We start from the raw sequence: 19,373 nt of genomic DNA on the forward strand, positions 1-19,373 counted from the left end.
GATATCGAGATATCACAACGATTATCCTTGGGAGTACAAAATGTTTCGGATAAGTTTGAAGAATAAGGCTCACGTTAGCAATGTCCACGTTTCGCACTGCAACCGGCCCGAAAAAGATCAAACAAGGCGATTTTCCTGACCAGGCACATGAGATTAATCGGGACAACAAGTGGACTCTAGCCCGACTAATTAAGGAGGGAGTGATGATACCCCGAGATGTCCCGAGTCATGGATAGGTCCTGGGACTTCCTGGGCCATGGAGCGTACCATCTATGGATGGTGCCCGGGTCAGGATGGAATGCTCTCGGGCCGGTAGCATGACAATATGGATTAATGCCCCGAGTCATAGAACAGCCCGGGACGAGGGGAGTACAACTTAGAGAAATCATGAAGTGGACAGTCAGTCAATAGGCCGGGCTATTGGACCACCGGGACATGACTTTCCCGAGACGTGGAATGCCCGAGTTCTTATATAATTACCCGAGAAGCACATTACTCAGCCACCTCGATGTGAGTGAAGCATTTAATGGTGCCGACTTGATAGAGCATGCACGGCCGACCTATCTCTGACAATAACATAAATGATTGACAAGATCAAGTGGGTTGAATGTGACCAGCATAAGATTCAGAAAAATAGGGTATAATCAGCCACCATACTACAATTAATACTCAAACACAAAAAACGAGGTCATCATTGCATCCTTTACTATAAATACCAAGTTGTTTACTCGCATTTATTCTCTGTTCAGATATTAACTCACACATTTAATACTCTCATTTACTCTCCATCTACCACACCAATCACACAGCCATCACTTGGCCACATTGGTTTTATTGCTTGAGTACCCTACTGACTTAAGCATCGGAGTGGTCACGCCGGACATCCCTCCGGCGCCCATTCACGTGGTTGTCTTCTTGTTCGCAGATCCCTTAAATCATTCGAGGAGTCACGAGATTCAAGCCAAACGTCCAACTCATATTTCCTTCAACATTTTGATAGCAAACCCGGCAGAGTTCCCGACCCGACTCCTCCATTTCGTCCGGGTTGCATCATCAATAATATGTTGATAATGTTCAAAATTCATCCATATATCTTTACAAAACAAAAAGATATCAAAAAAATCAAGTTCTTAAATAATTTGATCCCTAAACTAGGGAACAAAAATATTTTCCGTGCAACATGGTCCGCTTCACTATATTTCTTCATTTTCTGGGTAAGGGGTGCGCTTGTTCTAGCGCAGGTGCGCGGTAGCTTCTGTACTTTTAGGCGTTGCACGTGGGGTGCGCGGATGCTACTGCCCTCTTGATAATTTAGTACTTGAATTACATTGCAATGACCTCCAAAATTGTTGCCATGTTCCCCAAACCCCTTTAATTGGGACATCATGTTTGTAGACCCTTCTTGGTAGCTCACCATGAGTCCTTGAAATGCTTCCTTAAACTCTAGCTCGTCCCCTCGTTATAGGTCATTAAGCAACCCTAGGAAATCTCATGCCTTCTTTAGAGCTTGATCAACCACGATCGTATAGTATTATATCTTCCCAGATTTCTCGGAGATTCAAATCACCAAAATCTCATTAGATTATTCAAAGATTTGGTCAAGTGAACAAAAAAATTGAATCTTTAAAGTTATTATGATTCAGTAAAATTAATGAATTGGAGATATTAAAAAAAAATAGGTAAAAAAATTTCAGAATTTTTTTTAGATGCTTTGCCTAAATTTTTAATGTCAATTAGAGAAAATACTCTAAAATTTTATTTAATGGGAAAAAGAGCAAATAAAATATGTGAGATATGTTTTAGATGTGGTGGAAGGAAAAATTAGCTACGCAGTTCGAAAAATATTGCCACGAGATTAAAATCTTCTTGCTAATTCTCTGGGCTTTTCGATCTCCCTATACAAATAATTCATCAGCAGCATGACATGTGTCCAAGAGATCGGAGCTTCCGAACTCCATCATCCAAAGGATCCAACACGGCCAATGAAAGATTGACACGTGACATATAAGACACTTCAAAACTTCCAAACTCACAAGATTCATCATGTAAATATGAACGTCAACTACTTAAAAATTACTAGAAAAAAAAAATAGCAAGCTAATTTTCGAAAATGACATTTTTATGTGTGCATGCAATAACAGCTAAAAATTATATATTTTAAAATAAAATTATTCAACTAACATTAAAAACACTGTAGTTAAAGAAAAATGAGACAACCGTCAAACCCTATACTATCGTTTAAAATAATTCACAAATGAAACCTTGCGAAAATCCTAACAACCATCCACGTATAAAAGAAAAAGTATGAAAATGTTCAATATCACTCATACCTCATAAATGTAATGTGAGAAAAATATGGTCCTCAAATTAGCGTGCACATATCTAGCACCGCCTACTCAGTCTTCGGCGCCTCCAATCTCCTCATCAATATGCTCACCTCAAGCATTCATAGTTAGTGAGTCTAAATACTCAAAACAATATAAAAGTTATAACAAATACATATACATAACATGCAATAGTGAAAAGTACTGTAATCAACATAAATTTCATGATCTTAAAAACATGAACGTAAACGTATCGTAACAAAGCATAACGTGTCAAAAAATGTCTCAACATATCATCATATACGTGTTCATTTTCTTTACTTGAATTGTGTTCATTAGTTGTGACTTTTGTATCAGCTTTATTCGATGAATCCATTAACGTATAACCGTGGTACCCGGCGGTGGCGACATTAGCGACTATTACCCATCCACTGAGCCTTGGCCTTACATGTCATCGTATTTGTCGTGTTCGTACTAGTTACAACTAACTCACATCCTTCCAAGCATGTCAACATGTTCATCACTTATGAAAATCATGTATATACGTAATTTCTTCAAACAAACATGCAACGTATTTTTCGTATATCCATAAAAAGTCATGTTCGTGATAACATATACATTTAAAACATGTCAATTTACCATTTTACCCCTGAACCTCAAAATTTCGTCCCGAAGCCAAACAAACTCTTAAAAACACCTCAAAACATATTATTAATCATTTTCTAGACGTAAAATTGAGCATGTTTCATGACTTATACGATTCGTTTTAAAATTTGGACTGGGGTCCCGATTTTAACCCGAATCAACCCAAAACTTAACCAAACTTCTCCCGACTTAAACCACGACTCTAACCTACATGACAAGCCCCTAAACATTTTTTCCATACCCCTTGGCCTTCGAACAATGCCTTAAAGTTGCTGGAATTTTTCTGCGCAACTACCACAAAACCCTAGTATTACCCTAACCTCGATTTCTCGACTCTAGCCCAAACCGACGAGGACTAGACCCAAGACAACCCTTCCTAGACCACCTCTGGACCCTCCTGGACCAACATAACCTTAGCCTCAGCCCCATGCACGCTGTTAAGCACGACCACCAGTGAGTCATCTGAAACAAGCGTTAACCAAGACCACTGACACCTATCTCTCTGAATCGGCTCTATGACCAAGGCCACCAGTGTTCGAGCCATCTTAGGCCATGACTCAAACCCATGAGGGTCTGATCAAAGGCTTGGAACAACCCTTGCACCGCCGTCTAACTCAATTCTTCCGATCTAGCCACACCAAAACCATCCACCAAGGGAACTAGCGCTCGGCCTTCACAAAACCTTGACTACCTCGTGACTACAGCCCCTTGAAACCATTATTCCCAACGTATAAAGCCCTTAGACCCTCGACCGTGGCATCCCCTTACACAAAAGCCATGAAAACCAAGAGTTACAAGAAAGGGCATGCATATTTCATGTCAAACGATGCATAAACGATTTGCTCCTCATGCAAGCACACATGTATCAGTGTATATTAGCGTGAATGACGAGAAAAATAAGGATTTATGGCATGCCTTTGCGTTTAAATGCTCAAAATCATGGATATCTACGCGTAGGACGAGCAAGGGAAAGACGGGGAAGGAAATTTCTTGAAAACCTTGAGGGAAAATCGAAGTGGCTGCTGATGGATTTCGAAAATGTTGCTGCTGAAGTGAGGGAGGGGGCGGCCGTGTGTTTGGAGAATAGGGTTAGGGTTTAATTTTTGTGTTAAAGTCAAAATATAATACACTAATGGGCCTTTTATAATGTTTAAATGAATTAAAAAGGGTTTAGGCTCATTAAGCAATAAAATAAACCCGTCAAGCCCAAAAACACTCTCGAAAAATATTTCGTTTAGGTGCGTTTTTGAAAATATTGCATGAACCCTCAAAAAGTCCCCAGACTCGCTAAAATTCGCGCATCGGTTAAAAATATGACCTGACGAGTAAATATACCCTTCCAAGGCTCATTTTCAAAAATCACACTTAATTACACCATATACTAAATAATTAAATGTATTTATTTAATAAAAATATTTTTCGTAAACATCCTCGGTCTCCGTTCTTCGTTCGAGCGCGAAATGCAACTTAAAGCCCTAATGCATGAAAATTTAATTAAATCATGAACCAACCCACATATCATGCAATAAGCATGCGTTAAATACATAAATATAATTAAATATTTATTTTAAATAAAAATTCTAAATTGCATGTAGTCATGTTACGTAGTTCGAATTTCCTAGACATTACAAAATAAGTCAGTCGATCTGATTTCAAGTGCACCTTTCATCATCTTCTCTTACTCAGTTCTTAGCAATATATATGGTTTTTCTAACCTATCTCTAAGGAATATTGAGAGTCGGTATGCTTTTGGAGTAGACGACAAGTTTAGGATCAGTCAACAAAGCTAGGCGTACGAAATGAAGCGTCTCAAAAGGGCTAATGACAGGCGAAAGTTTTGAGCGTAGGAGTTGCAAATCAGTTTGGAGGTCTTAAGTTGGACAAATCTGGTAGACAAAGGAGCGTGTAGACAAGACAACAATTCTAGCATGAGAAGATTTATCAGTTATTTATTTTGGATTTTAATTCTGTTATTTTTTTGGGTTATAAAATATATTTAATTTACTTGGTTAGTGGATTTATGTTTGGATTATCTTTGAATAATTAATTTTTAACTTATGCATGAATTCGTTAATGGTAGATGATGATTTTCGGCTAAATTGGGTGAGTTGGGTGGACAATTTACTAAGTCGGGTTATGTTTCTTTCCTAGGAGCACCAGGAACTAAGAAGAAGGATCCCCAGGGGCGGATCTAGGATTTAGACACTAGGGGGGCCGCTTAGTTTATTTTGCGACAGTTTTCTCAAAAACCGTCGCTATATGGCGACGGTTATAAGAAACCGTCGCGGATTTTGCGACGGTTTTCGTCACAACCGTCGCTAAGCCAAAAAAAAAAGAGCCACCAGGTTTCGAAATCGGGCGGATCAAACATTATATTGGCTTTAGCCACTGAGATACATGGACGTATCATTCATTTTGGGGGGGCCATGTATATATATCTGTTTATATATTTAGTTTAAAAAAAATTAATATACACTAAAAAATTTTTTAAAATTTTTTGGGGGGCCGTGGCCCCCGTTCGCCCTACACTAAATACGCCCCTGAGGATCCCAGCTGAGTGTTCTGTACACATGGAAAACAAAGAACGTTAGAAGAGCGCCAAAAGGTTTTTAGGCATAGTCACTCCAACGCTCAAGTCAGTTGAGTATTCGCGCAAATGAAAGTGAGGTATAAAGAATATATAATAAGTGCTTGTGGAATTTTAAGTGAATATCCTTAATGATCGTGCAAACCTAAGTATTTATAAAAGAAAGTAACGATGAACTTGTTTTCAGTGCTCGACCACTCCTCGTGATCAGATAGTTTCTCATGCCATGTCCACTATTACGATTGACAACTCATACTGCTTCTAGTCTTGTCACATCGCCCCAAATGTGTTGATTGATATACTAATGATTTCAAGGCATGACGATCCATACTTGTGGGCCCAGATTCAATGCCTGTCTCGAGATGCTCTGTAATGTACATGGGCTGTTCCCGATTGGGCTTAAGTCTCCTCACGGTTATCCCATTACCCATTACTCATAGAACTTCTCCAGCCCAGGCACTGGAGCTTTTGCCTTCTCAGGATTAGAACCCAATACCTCCTGGACTTATATAGATCTTGACAGCAATCCTGGTATCAGTTGATGGTACCAGGATTGCTGCCAGATCTATATAAGTCCAGGAGGTCTTGGGTTCTAATCCTAGGGAGGTAAAAACTCCAGTGCCTAGGCTGGAGAAGTTCTATGAGTAATGGGCAATGGGATAACCGTGAGGGGACTCAAGCCCAATCGGGAACAGCCCATGTGCATTACAAAAAAAGGCGCCTTTTTTGTAATGCACATGGGCTGTTCCCGATTGAGCTTAAGTCTCTTCACAATTATCCCATTACCCATTACTCATAGAACTTCTCCAGCACAGGCACTGGAGCTTTTGCCTTCCCAGGATTAGAACCCAAGACCTCCTGGACTTATATAGATTTTGGCAGCAATCCTGGTACCAGTTGAGCTAGTTGATCAACTGGTACCAGAATTGCTGTCAAGATCTATATAAGTCCAGGAGGTCTTGGGTTCTAATCATGGGAAGGCAAAAGCTCCAGTGCCTGGGCTGGAGAAGTTCTATGAGTAATAGGTAATGGGATAACCGTGAGGAGACTTAAGCCCAATCGGGAACAGCCCATGTGCATTACATCAGCCCCTCAACCAATCAACTAAGCATGCACCCGTTTCCCCCAAACCCGTCCAAACCCATGCACATCTACCTTGCCCTTGGAGCCACCCTCTTGCCTCCATATTAAGAACATCATGCAGCCCACTTAAGTCTACTGGACCCTCCCTAACCGCAGCTAGCAGCCGTGACTGATAGGACTCGTTTTTACGTGTTTTTAGTGTTAGTTTTGAGTCGCATTCATGCATCATATTAGGTTGTTTTAGTTTAATTTAGCATTCATTTAGCATTATTTAGCATTTGGCTGATTTCGTGTATTTTGTAGGAATAGGACCCAAAAAGGGATTTTATATGCAGAGCGACGGTTTTAAATAAACCGTCGCCGATCAGAATCGACGACGGTTCTGTAAACCGTCGGCGATCTGAATCGGCGACGGTTATGTTAACCGTCGGCGATCTGAATCGGCGACAATTTACAGAAAAGCGGTCGCTATTGGCGACGGTTTTATCCTTTCGTCGCAAATAGCGACGGTTTTATCTTAGACCGTCGCTATGCGCGACGAAATCCGAGCTGAAGAATTGTTTCCAAATTTTATGGACTCTATAAGACCACCTAACCTAATACACGAGAGGGGGGCCGCGATTTGGAAGGGAGAGCACTGTAGCAGGCGATAGCTCAACGGAACCGGAACAAGAACTCAACAGCGTTTTCTCTTTACTCTTTTATTGTAGTTAGGATTTAGGGGATCCGACCCCGAACCGTTGTTTGATTATTTAATTCTCGACTTTTGATTCATTCTTGATTGTGCTATTATTTTACATTGAATTGTTAAAACCTAGCTAACTTTAATAATATCTAATATTGTGGGTGAGTTCGAGAGAATAACTTGCGATAGGAACAAGTAGCATAATCCGTGGATCTACAATTTACATAGAGATATGAAGTTGGATACACGTTGGTAGTCATAGTCCAGTAGAGCGAAAACTAGGGGATTTCATAGATCGACATGCAATTCACCGTTAGTAAATAATAAAAGAGATTTTATTATTCTTTCGTGTAGAATTAGTTTAGCATAGCTCGAGAGAGTATGTTAATTGCTTAGGAAATCCTGTCAAAAGCGTAAATCAGTGTCGATATTAATTAATTAAATTAACGACGGGTAGGTGAACCGAGATCCTAACACTCGCTTATTTATTATTTTAGTTTATATTATTTTTAATGTGTTTGTTTCAATTTAGTATTTTAGTATTAATTTAGTTAATAAGTAATTCAATTGTCGTTTTAATTAATTAAAGAATTTAATTTAAAGTAAATTTTTCTAATCAATCTCTGTGGGATCGATACTCGTACTCTTATACGTTTTACTATAACTTGACATCGTGCACTTGCGATTATTTCGAGCCTGAATTTTTATTTATTTTTATTGGAGATTTTATTGTGCAAGTTTTGCTCGATCAGTGACCCTCAAGACTCCTAGTCGAAGAGTCCTTTCCCTTAAGGAGTCTATTTTCGTTTTTATTCATTCCCTATTTTTTACAGCCCTTAAACATATACATAGGGACCCTTAAACATGTGGAAAAACATCCCTTCAAGTACCCCTACCATGGCAGCCACTCTTTGCATCAATATGAGAGTTTTAAAAAATGAAAACACTAGTTTTGTACATATGTAGCCATAAAAACGAAAAAATAAAAGTTGTACCATGTTTTTCATGTAATCATGTATCAAACACATAATATGGTTTGAAAGATGAGAAAAAAGAACTTCGATTATATGTTGACGATGGTGTGAAAGATTAAGGCGTGAAAGATATGGTGAGAAACACACTATTTGATATGTTGACGATGCGAGGAACTTCGACTAGGAGACTCTAGGATGATTTTCTTCAAAGCCTTGCTTGCTTTTCTTCTTGAAAGTAACGTGTGTGCTTGTGTATGGTGTTGGGAATTCTCGTGTGGGGGGGTTCTGAATTTGGGGCGTGAGTTTGTGTCATAGTGGGAGGGTTTTAACACTTTAAATACTTAATTATGCACTAACAAGGCTTAGGCCTATTAAGCACACAATTTAGGCCCATTAGTCTTTCATTAGAATTTAACTAAAATATTAAAATAGTTTTGTTAAAATAAGTTTTTGAATTTATAAGACGGGTTGCCAAAACGTTTGCATTTTTGTTGAAAAACCAATACCAATAAAATTTACGTCCCGGCGTATAAAATCACCTCAAAACTCCTTAATTTCAAAAAAACATGAAAAAGCATCACTCATATTTTAAAGAATTAAAATTAATTATTTAATAAAAATATTTTCTATTTTTCAGCTTTCGGTCTCCATTCCTCGATCACAACTCGAATACCTTCTTAAAATTACATTTTAATGCAACCATGTAAAAAAGTATATTTTAAACATACAAAAATGCACAACATATTTAATCCATGTAATTAAAACATTTAATTAAAATACAACGGAATTTAATAACTTTCATGCATTTGGTTCGCGTTGATTTTAAATTTTCGGGGCATTACACTTTATATAGAGACAAAATATAGAGATTTATTTCTTCTTATATATAAAAAAAAGATATTCAACGAGAAAAAACTCCGTGGACTATCATGGAAAGATATTTATCCAATACATCATATGTATATGGTTATTATAAACAGAGAGAATTTTATGAAAATCTTTTATTATCTACTAAAAGTGTTGAAATAACTCACTTTTATAATAATACTCAACAAAAAAGAAGTTATAACTTCTCTAAATTTATTATAAAGAATATTATATCTATTGAAGAATGTGGTATATCTCCATTAGTAGAAAAAGAGTTTTATTCTCAAAACCATCAAATGAATTTTAAATTTAATTTTTGGGATTATATCGAGAGTTTTTCAAATTGGTTTTTCATATGGTGGAAAATATTTAGTCCATCATCAAAAATTTTACATGGGGATTTTATAAAGCCAATTGATACTTGGTTAAATTGAAACGTCTGCCCTTTTTATTACTTTAAAAGTACTATAAATTTTTTTAAACACTTAATTTTTCGGCCATGTACCTTTACCCATAAAATATTTTACCCCTTTAAAATAAAACATCATCCATCTAACATTTCTAAAATCAAGTGCACTAGTCATAAAATGAAATCGTCAACTGTTTTACCAACCTAAAAAGCAATAAGTTTGAAAAGCATAGTCCATACTAAATATCTCAAAAATCTCTCAAAAAACATAAATAAATAGTCTTAAAATCCTTAACGTAAATCATGAATCATAAATCATAAATGCGGAAAAAGTAGAAGCGCTGGTCCTCGGGTTGTGTGCGCCTTTAGCCCAGTCAAATCATCCGTCAAGACCTCCCTCAACCTCACCTGCATCCATAACACCTAGTGAGTCTAAAGACTCAATACACCATAATCTTTATAACAAATAATATGTATAAAACCACATGCAACAGTGAAAATAATTTTACGTAAAAATAAATTTTTTCATGACATGCAAACATAAACTTTAACTTTTTCCTTTTTCCTCAACATGACATAAAACCTTTTTCATTATCATAAACATTTTTCCTTCTCCTTTTCCTTTTCCTTTGTTGAATTCATATCGTTAATTGTGACTTTCCTCATCATGATATAAACCTCAAAAGTCGATGGATTCATCTACATGTAACCACAGTACTGGGCGGCGGAGACATCAGCGACACTCTCACCGGTCAACTGAGCCTTGGCCTATCCTTTTTCGAATAGAAATACGATCGTCGATGTTCCCTCTAGGGCTTTTTCCCATAAATGGGCTCCCTCTGGGGCCTTTTCTCCTTACGATATTCTCATTATTACCGTTACCACATAACCGTTACCACATATTCATAATGATGAAAACATGATCGTCGGGCTCTTACTGGGACCGTCACCCTCACGATATCGCAAACATTAACGAATTAATCGCAATTACTTCACTTCCTTCAACATTTAACATTCTCATCACTTTATAAAATCATACATAACATAACATTTTCGTTTTTGAAACCAAGCATGCAACATGTCTTTTAAATGTCTTCCTCAAATTATAAAAATTACTTAGACATTTAAAAATCATAATTTAACCATGAAGATTTCATAAACATTTAAAAATAATCATAATATCATAAAAACAGCATTTAGGGCACTGTCATGACCTCTACAAATTTTTAGGTATAAAAAGACCGTTTTACCCCTGGACGCGACTTTTTACGTTTTTGACTTTTTTTCTTGATTTCTTGACTCTAACATGTCCCAAATAATTATTTAAGCTTACATTACTTTTTCCATAATTTTATTTAGCTTAATTATTGGACTTTTTCATTTATCTTTAATTAATTGTTTTGATGGTGTTTTAATCCCGAAAAAAACCCAAACTTTAATAAATTCTTAATTTAGTCTTTTTATATTATTTTAGCCCTTCTGAACCACGACTCGACCTCCGTGAGCCGTTTTTCAATTTTAATTAGTTAAAAACCCTAACTTGACACCTAAATTTCGACCCCGAGCCAACTTTCGATTTTCACGAGTTACCCCCGAACCATGTTGATCCAAAACTTGACCAACATCCTAAAGTACCCTACTGGACCTTAAGTTAACTTAGAATCCAAGCCAAAACCCAAGAACGAGCCACCCCAAGTCGCGCCTATTCTGGCCGAGAATCCTTAAGGTGGTAGGACTCTAACTTCGTGGACTTGTGGACCTATCCTGCGCTCCAGACCCTGAAACATCCTCTAGGACACCTACCTGGGACCCTAAGGACTCGCCCTAGCCCAACCCCTGAGCCCTGGACCGAGCCCTTCCCTCCCCACAAGCCGCGCACCCCTGCACGCACCTGCTTCTGCTTCTCGGGTAGAGTCCTAGCATGGCTAGGACTCTTCCCCATCCCCTAACTCGAGTCATAGCTTGGCTAGGACTCTCACCCTGACCCATGACAGCCCTTGGCCGAGCCCTGGCCCAAGCCAAGACCAAGCTCACCCCTTAACCAAGGAACCCGATCACCTTACCCCATGACAGCAAATTTTCGGTTGTTCTTGATTCTTTTTGTTTCAGCCGTGAGTTGGGTATGTGTGTGTGTGACATTAATTCACATAATAACTTAGCTTGATCATCACTTAATGTCATGGCAGCCCCTTAGGTGAAAACACGTGAGTCATGGCATAAAATAGATGGCACATAAATCACGCACAAGTGAAAAACGAAAACAGCAAATCTGGACTTCATTATTTCATACAAAAAACTTTTAAAAACATATTATGACATGAAGGATGAGAAAAGGAGATGTATGGCGTGCCTTTGCGTTATATACGCACGAAAATCCGTTGAGTACGAAGAACGGGACGCAACCTTGGTTTGTTCTTGCTTGCACCCTTCGAAAAATCCCTTCTAAATTGTGAGTGTGTGTGTCGTGAGGTTTGAGAGAGTTGGGAGAGAATTTTCAGAATTTTAAAGAGGGTGGCCGATTTCTTGATGCAAAAGGTGTAGGGTTTTGTTTAATTTGACACATTAAATGCTAATTAATTAACATCAAGGCTTGTAGGCCTATTAAGCCCCTAAATTAAGCAAATTATTTTTAATTAGTATTTAATAATATATTAACAAAGTTTTTGTTTAATTAAATTTGTAAATTTATTAGCCGGGTTACCAAAAAGCTCATATTTTAGTTGAAAAACCAACACCGATAAAATTTACGTCTCGGCGTATAAAATCACCTCAAAACCCTTTATTTTTTCAAAAATAAGAAAACCATCAACCAAAATTTAAATAATTAAAAATAATTATTTAACAAAACATTTTACGTTTTTCAGCCCTCGGTCCCCGTTCCTCGATCGTCATTTGAATATTCCTTAAAAATAAAATTTTATGCAGTATGCCAATTAAATCATTACTAACATAAAATCATGCATGACACATAATTAATTAAGCAATTAAAATAATTTAATTACTCATTTTCATAATTCCTAGATTTGCATGGAGTTGGATTACGTCTTCTTAATTTTGGACCTTATATAAATGTTTCTCCAAGTATGAAAAAATATTTTTCTGAACATTGGATTAACGAAAAGACTCTATGTCTGTTCTTTATAGAATTTGGAAACATGGGTTTGGACATGGCAACCAGAGTTTGGTTATACTGATGAAGGCATTCCCTGCTTATGGAGGGTTAGTTCCACAAAATTTTGGGACAAATTATTGAGAGATGATCCTGAAACAGGAAAACCTTATGGTCATGAAACTCTTCAAAATATAGAGGAAAAGATTTCTGTATATCAGAAAGATTTAATAAACAACAAGAGAAATAACAAGACTCAATGAGCCTCTTCAAAATTCTGACTCAGAAATATTCTAATATTTATTCCAAAGATAAAACGATTGAAGTCTACATTGAAGAAATGAAGAAAGATCTTTATAAGAATATCGGATGTTTGGATTCTAAATCAGATTCGAGTGAAAATCAATTCATTCACTTAATGCACATGCAGGATGCACAAGACCTAGAGGAAGATACTCCTAATTTTTCTCATATTATTTATATTTTGAAAATTTAAAAAATTCAATAAAAGATAATATCAAAGATGATTAGATATAGTGGAGTTGGTGGAATATCGCTACCAACTTTAGTTAGCGACATATCACTATCAACTTTTGAATTTTGTAACCATGTTACTATTTGTTTTTTAAAAGCGTTGTACTGTTTATATTTTTAGTTGGAATCCGGGGTATAATGTCCGGCGCTTCCTTCTATAAGTAGGTTGTTTCGTGTTATTAGAAGGACATGGTCGAGTTTGCTCCCCTATATTCTCTCTCTGTAAACAATCCTTCTTACGAAATAAATAAAAGCTTCAAGTTTTGAACACAACTTTGTAAGTTTACGTTTTTATTTATTGTTTTCATTATTTAAATTTGTAGAGAATAGCCTGATTGACATGCTAAACTATTCATGTTAAATCATTATCTTATTATGACATTATCTATATATATTTGTAACGTGGAGAACAATTGAGATAATAAAAAATTTATTTAAATTTGAGAATTTAATGTAATATAAGGTTTTTTGGTTAAACCATAAGGTAAAAAGATGAACCAGGAAATGGTAAACACAAGGTACGAGTAATTAGGAAATAATAAATTGATCTTGTAGCTCTTCAGCTTGTTTAGCCGAGAATGACGTTTTAGACATTTATGTGTAATTTTTTATGAATTTATATTTCTAAGGTATCTCGATAAAATCCTTTGATGTTTAATTTCTTTGGTATATTTGAACTCTCAATATAATCCCAAAAATTAAATTTAAAATTATGTTGGGTTCAATAATTGTCCTTGCTTGGTAGAGCGATCGAACCGTGGTGCTTGAGCTGCTATGCGGTTTAAAGGATTTGAGTTGCACCATTACCACTAGCTATAGCTTTTGGTAAAACGGCAAACGCTCGGTCCTACAATTGGTATCAGAGCCAAGGTCACGGGTTCGATTCCCATTGATTGCAAGGAGTGTAATTATTGGGAGGGAGATTGTTGGGTGCAATAATTGTCCTTGCTTGGTAAAGCTATAGAACTGTGGTGCTTGAGATGCTGTGCGGTTTAAAAGATTTGAGTTGCACTATTACCACTAGCTATAGCTTTTGGTAAAGCGGCAAGCGCTCGGTCCTACAAATTCATTTGATGATTTTGAGAATAAAACTCTTTTTCTACTAATGAAGATATACATCATTCTTCAATAAATATAATCTTCTTTATAATAAATTCGGAGAAGTTATCTTATAAATTTAGAAATATTATATGTATATATAAGGCTTTTTTTAAAAATATTATAAATTAATAAAATCATTATAAAAATATTGCAAATTGATTTTTTTTTATAAAGCTAGTATAATCCGCAAATAACTGTCACTGATTCATAATTAATTTTAAAAAAATTTAAAAAAAAATAAAAAAAGAATGTCACGGATTCTGAATCCGTGGCACAAGGTCACGGGTTCATTGTCCCTGACCACCACCCGTGACTCCTCCCCCTCTATTTATTTGCGCAAATCCTTCCATTCGTTATCCCATTTTTTTATTTACGTCCCATCCATTTGGTATCCATTTCCCTTTTCCATTCGGTATCCTATTTTCAATTTTTCTGTACCATTCGGCAATTTAATTCGGCGATTTGTTGGTTTCCCTTGACATTTCAATTTTTTGGGTCATTTGTGACATAATCTTCCGTCTTCGGTATTTTTATTTCCACAACATCAATATTTCTGTTTGTTTGTAATAGTTCTCGTCGGTTTGCTATGCTCATAATTTTTTTGTTATCAATACTTGTGCCGTATTATTTTATTTTATTATTGTTTAATTAAAATTTTTTTATGTTGTATTTTTTGTAAGAATGTTTAACATTGATAGGTTATTATATTGTTCGTTGATTAATCATTTATATCATAAGAGCAAACCTTAAGAGGTAACGTTCTTTTTTTTGTTCATTATATTTATTATTGTTCGTTTAGTGACTGAACTAAATTTGATTGACTGAATTTACTTATTGCAACAATTTATATTATTGAAATTACTTTAATATAATAATATCAAATTTTAATTTTTTTTATAAAATACTTATTATTAGTTGAATAATATTTTTTAAGATTATTTTCATATAAGTTTTTTCAAGTAAAGGTATTTGACCTACGAATTTTTCATATAAGTTGAATAATAAATGTATTATCATATAAGTTGAATAATATTCTTTAATATTATATATTACTGTTATTTAGTAAATTTATTTGAAACCTCCATTTTTTTTGTTAATATTTCTGATATTTTTTGTAATTTATTGCAGATATTAAACATCGTTCGCTGATTCAATTACAAATTCTGTACAACAACATTTGAAAAGATAATTTCACTAATTATTTATATTTTAATTGTACTATTTATATTTTATTAATGTAATTATAATATTGTTTAGTTGCATTATACTATTAATTGTAATTTTGTTCAGTTGCATTATTCTATTAATTATAAATTTGTTCGGTGCAAATATGGATAATGTGAGGGCCTTACTTTACGTAGGTGGATACGTAATTATTGAAGTGGCAAGGTTGGATATAGTATCCTCGCGACCAAGCCCATTAAAATCCCTCGGTCTACTATATTTTCCCAATTGGTGAATTATGTGCATCGCAAGTAGGAGATCGACCAATCAAAATTCTGCATCAAATTTTCAACGAAATATTGTTATAGCTCGTTGTCTCGTTACATTATATTGAAGAGCATGTCTATATCACAGATGATGTAGTCTACAATTTATGTTTGAGTTGCCGACACTGGATTGCATGTACTTGTATATTGATTCATCTCCAGCGTTACAGAACCTAAGTGATTACGATTTTGATGCAGTCATGTCGGTAATAACGCAAGGTTTGGGAACAGTTGGTTTAAATGAAGCGGGACCTTCTATGTATCATGTCGATGAACAGTCAGCTCAGACATACTCTGGGATCGACACTCGTCCTTGGGATCACCATATCACGAGTCACACTAAAGAAGACTATGCACGGGGGATGAACGGAACACGAGAATGAGATTTTACTTCAAGGGGTTGGGATCATCATATCACGGTTCTATCAGCAGTTGATGTCGCATGGGGTTCTAGTATAACAGGGCAATTGGATTTGAATTCATGTGCTGATGAAGAAAATACCATAAATGTCTGACATTTTGATAGTTATGCTAGGGCTGCAAATATTCCCGCCCCAATTACAGAACACATGGATGAGGAAAATGATTTATTTGGGGACAGTTCGCATCATATGTCATGAATAGCGATGATGATTTGTATACTACATCAATTGACAGAGAAGTTGATGATGATGTTGACAATGCAAATGAAGGGACATCGACGCGTGTGTTCATGTCCGGACCAATAATGATCGAGAACATTCCTATTTCACAGGAGCAATATTTACGTGAAATTCCCCAATAAAGTTTTGAACTTTGTGTTTTGGGCCTTCAAACCATGTATAGATAGTTTTCGACATTGTCGCAACATAATCAGTGTAGACGGTACCCCTTAGTACACCAAATATAAGCACAAACTACTCATAGCAGTAATGTAGGACCGAGTGTTTACCGTTTTTACCAATAGCTATAACTAGTGGTAATGGTGCAATTCAAATCTTTTAAACCGCACAACAACTCAAGCACCACGGTTCGATCGCTCTACCAACCAGGGACAATTATTGCACCCAACAATCTCCCTCCCAATAATTGCACTCCTTGCAATCAATGGGAATCGAACCCGTGACCTTGGCTCTGATACCAATTGTAGGACCGAGTGCTTACCGTTTTACCAATAGCTATAACTAGTGGTAATGGTGCAACTAAAATCTTTTAAACCGCACAACAACTCAAGCACCACGGTTCGATCGCTCTACCAAGCAGGGACAATTATTGCACCCAACAAGTAACATTGGATGTCAATAACCAGGTTTTGCCCCTAGCATTTGCGCTTGTTGATGAAGAAAATTATGAGTCTTGGCATTGGTTCTTCGGTAATGTTGCACGACATGTTGCCAGAGGGTGTAGTGGTGTGTTCCTTATATCTGATAGACATGCGTGTATAACAAGCGCAGTGCAAGATATCCCTGACTTCAAGCCTCCTCGTGGTGTTCATCGGTTCTGTTTGAGGCATGTTTGCTCTAATTTCAACAGAAAGTTCAAAAACATTCATTTAAAAGACTTATATTGGGAAGCGGGGATACAACACCAAGTAGAAAAATTTAATGCGACAATGGAGGCAATTAGAACAAATAATACAGCAGCTTTCACGTATTTATCAAACATTCCAAAAAAAAATATGGTCATTGGCTCATGATGGTGGATAGAGACGAGGGATAATGAAAACAAACATGTCTGAGAGTACTAATGGTGTTTTGAAAGGGGTGCGACGTCTTCCAATAACTGCAATAGTTGAGATGACCTTACAGCGATGCGTGCACTATTTCATTCAATGGCGAGCGCGAAGTGATAAGATGCTGGAAAAAAATCAACCATGAACTGACTATGCATACTCTAAATTTGATATGTAGTCAAAAAAGTCAATTGAACATCGAGTAGTAAGATTTGACCAAAGGGATAAAACATTATCCGTCGTGGCAGGAGGAAGACCAGGTCGTCAACATCACGTACAAGCTGTCAACATTTCTACGCGTGATTGCACATGTGGTAAATTCACAATATTTGGAATTCCTTGTTCACATGTTATATGTGCAGCAAAATGGTTTGGTTTGAATCCCGCACAGCTTGTACAACCTTGGTTTACACTGAGCGAATACGTGAACATATACGATGGAAGATTCTACCCTATTCATGATGAAAAATATTGGGATGAACCTACATTCAATTACAACACAATAGTGTTCGTCGACAAAGGAGGCATGCTGGTAGAGATCGCAGGACATGCATAAGAAACGAGATGGATCAGCCATCATCGAGGGAGAGACAACGTGGGAGGTAAAAGATCTATAATAACATATTGTACCTTATTTTTAAATCATAACATGTGAAGTTATTAATGTAATCACAAAATTGTGTATTAAAATTTTATATTTATTAATAATTATTGTTCATTGCAGGTAGGTGTAAGTGAGAAGATCGAGTTATGGTGCATAATACCTATGTTTGTTACACAAATTTTAGAAAACAATATTGTGTTGTTATGACAATTCAGTGTTGTATTGTTATGAAGATGTTTTAATATCAAGTGTGTTTACTTATTTGACTTGATTTAGCAATTATACTTATGTGCTTTCATTACTATAACTTTATCCGTAAATTTATTAGTAAAAGAATAATAAATCACAATCAATACATTCCACAATTTTAAAAAGTCAATAATAAAAAAATTGTATACGAATGTTGAAAAAATATGTTGTAGCAACAACTTCTAATTAAAATAAATAGTTAATGATTATGGTAAAGATGCCCCCCAGTGCCACACGATGGTCTTCTGATTACTCTACGTCCACTACCTAACATTAGTTCAACATCTTCACACGTACTTGTTTGGGTTGCAGATATACTGGTATCAGCAATGCTCCCACCAACCTCATATCCTTCTGTATCAGAATATTGTTCAAATGGTATGGGCGACGTGTTAAATGTAGGGCGACTCTCATTCATACCCGGTCGAAAGTCACTACGTAAAAGTTGTTAAAACTACCAACAAATGGAGTGTAGTAACCAGCTTCATAAGATGGAAAGCTTGAAACCACTGGCGGAGTAGTGTATGCCATATTTGAAGATGATGGTCCGGGTTCGAACTCATTTCCTGTCCACATCGGTGGATATTGCACATGAGCCGGGCGTGCCTGTGACATAAATGCATATGTTATGTAACATATATTTAATAAAATAAATTATATTTACGTACATATGTAGATAAATTGAAAATGTCTTACGATAAATTGTCGGTAGTTTGCATCAACAAGATGGTAGCCCATGATGTTTGAAGGTACAATTGGCGGCGAGAGCATTATTTGTGAAATGCGATGCTACCAACCAACATAGTCCGCTGTGATAGCGGGTGTACTAGGTATGACATAATCCCCACCAATCACAAAATTATATCTGTCATTCCACATTTCTACAAAATCTTTGTGATATTTCGCCCAATCAAAGTTGTTCAGGCCTTGTCGCGTCAGTTTATGGAAATTTTCGAAGTTAGTAGTAGGTGGCGGAATACCCTGACACATTCCAAACTGTC

Source organism: Primulina eburnea, unplaced genomic scaffold (genome assembly GCF_022965805.1).
Source record: "Primulina eburnea isolate SZY01 unplaced genomic scaffold, ASM2296580v1 ctg857_ERROPOS3498143, whole genome shotgun sequence".
Taxonomy (NCBI): domain Eukaryota; kingdom Viridiplantae; phylum Streptophyta; class Magnoliopsida; order Lamiales; family Gesneriaceae; genus Primulina; species Primulina eburnea.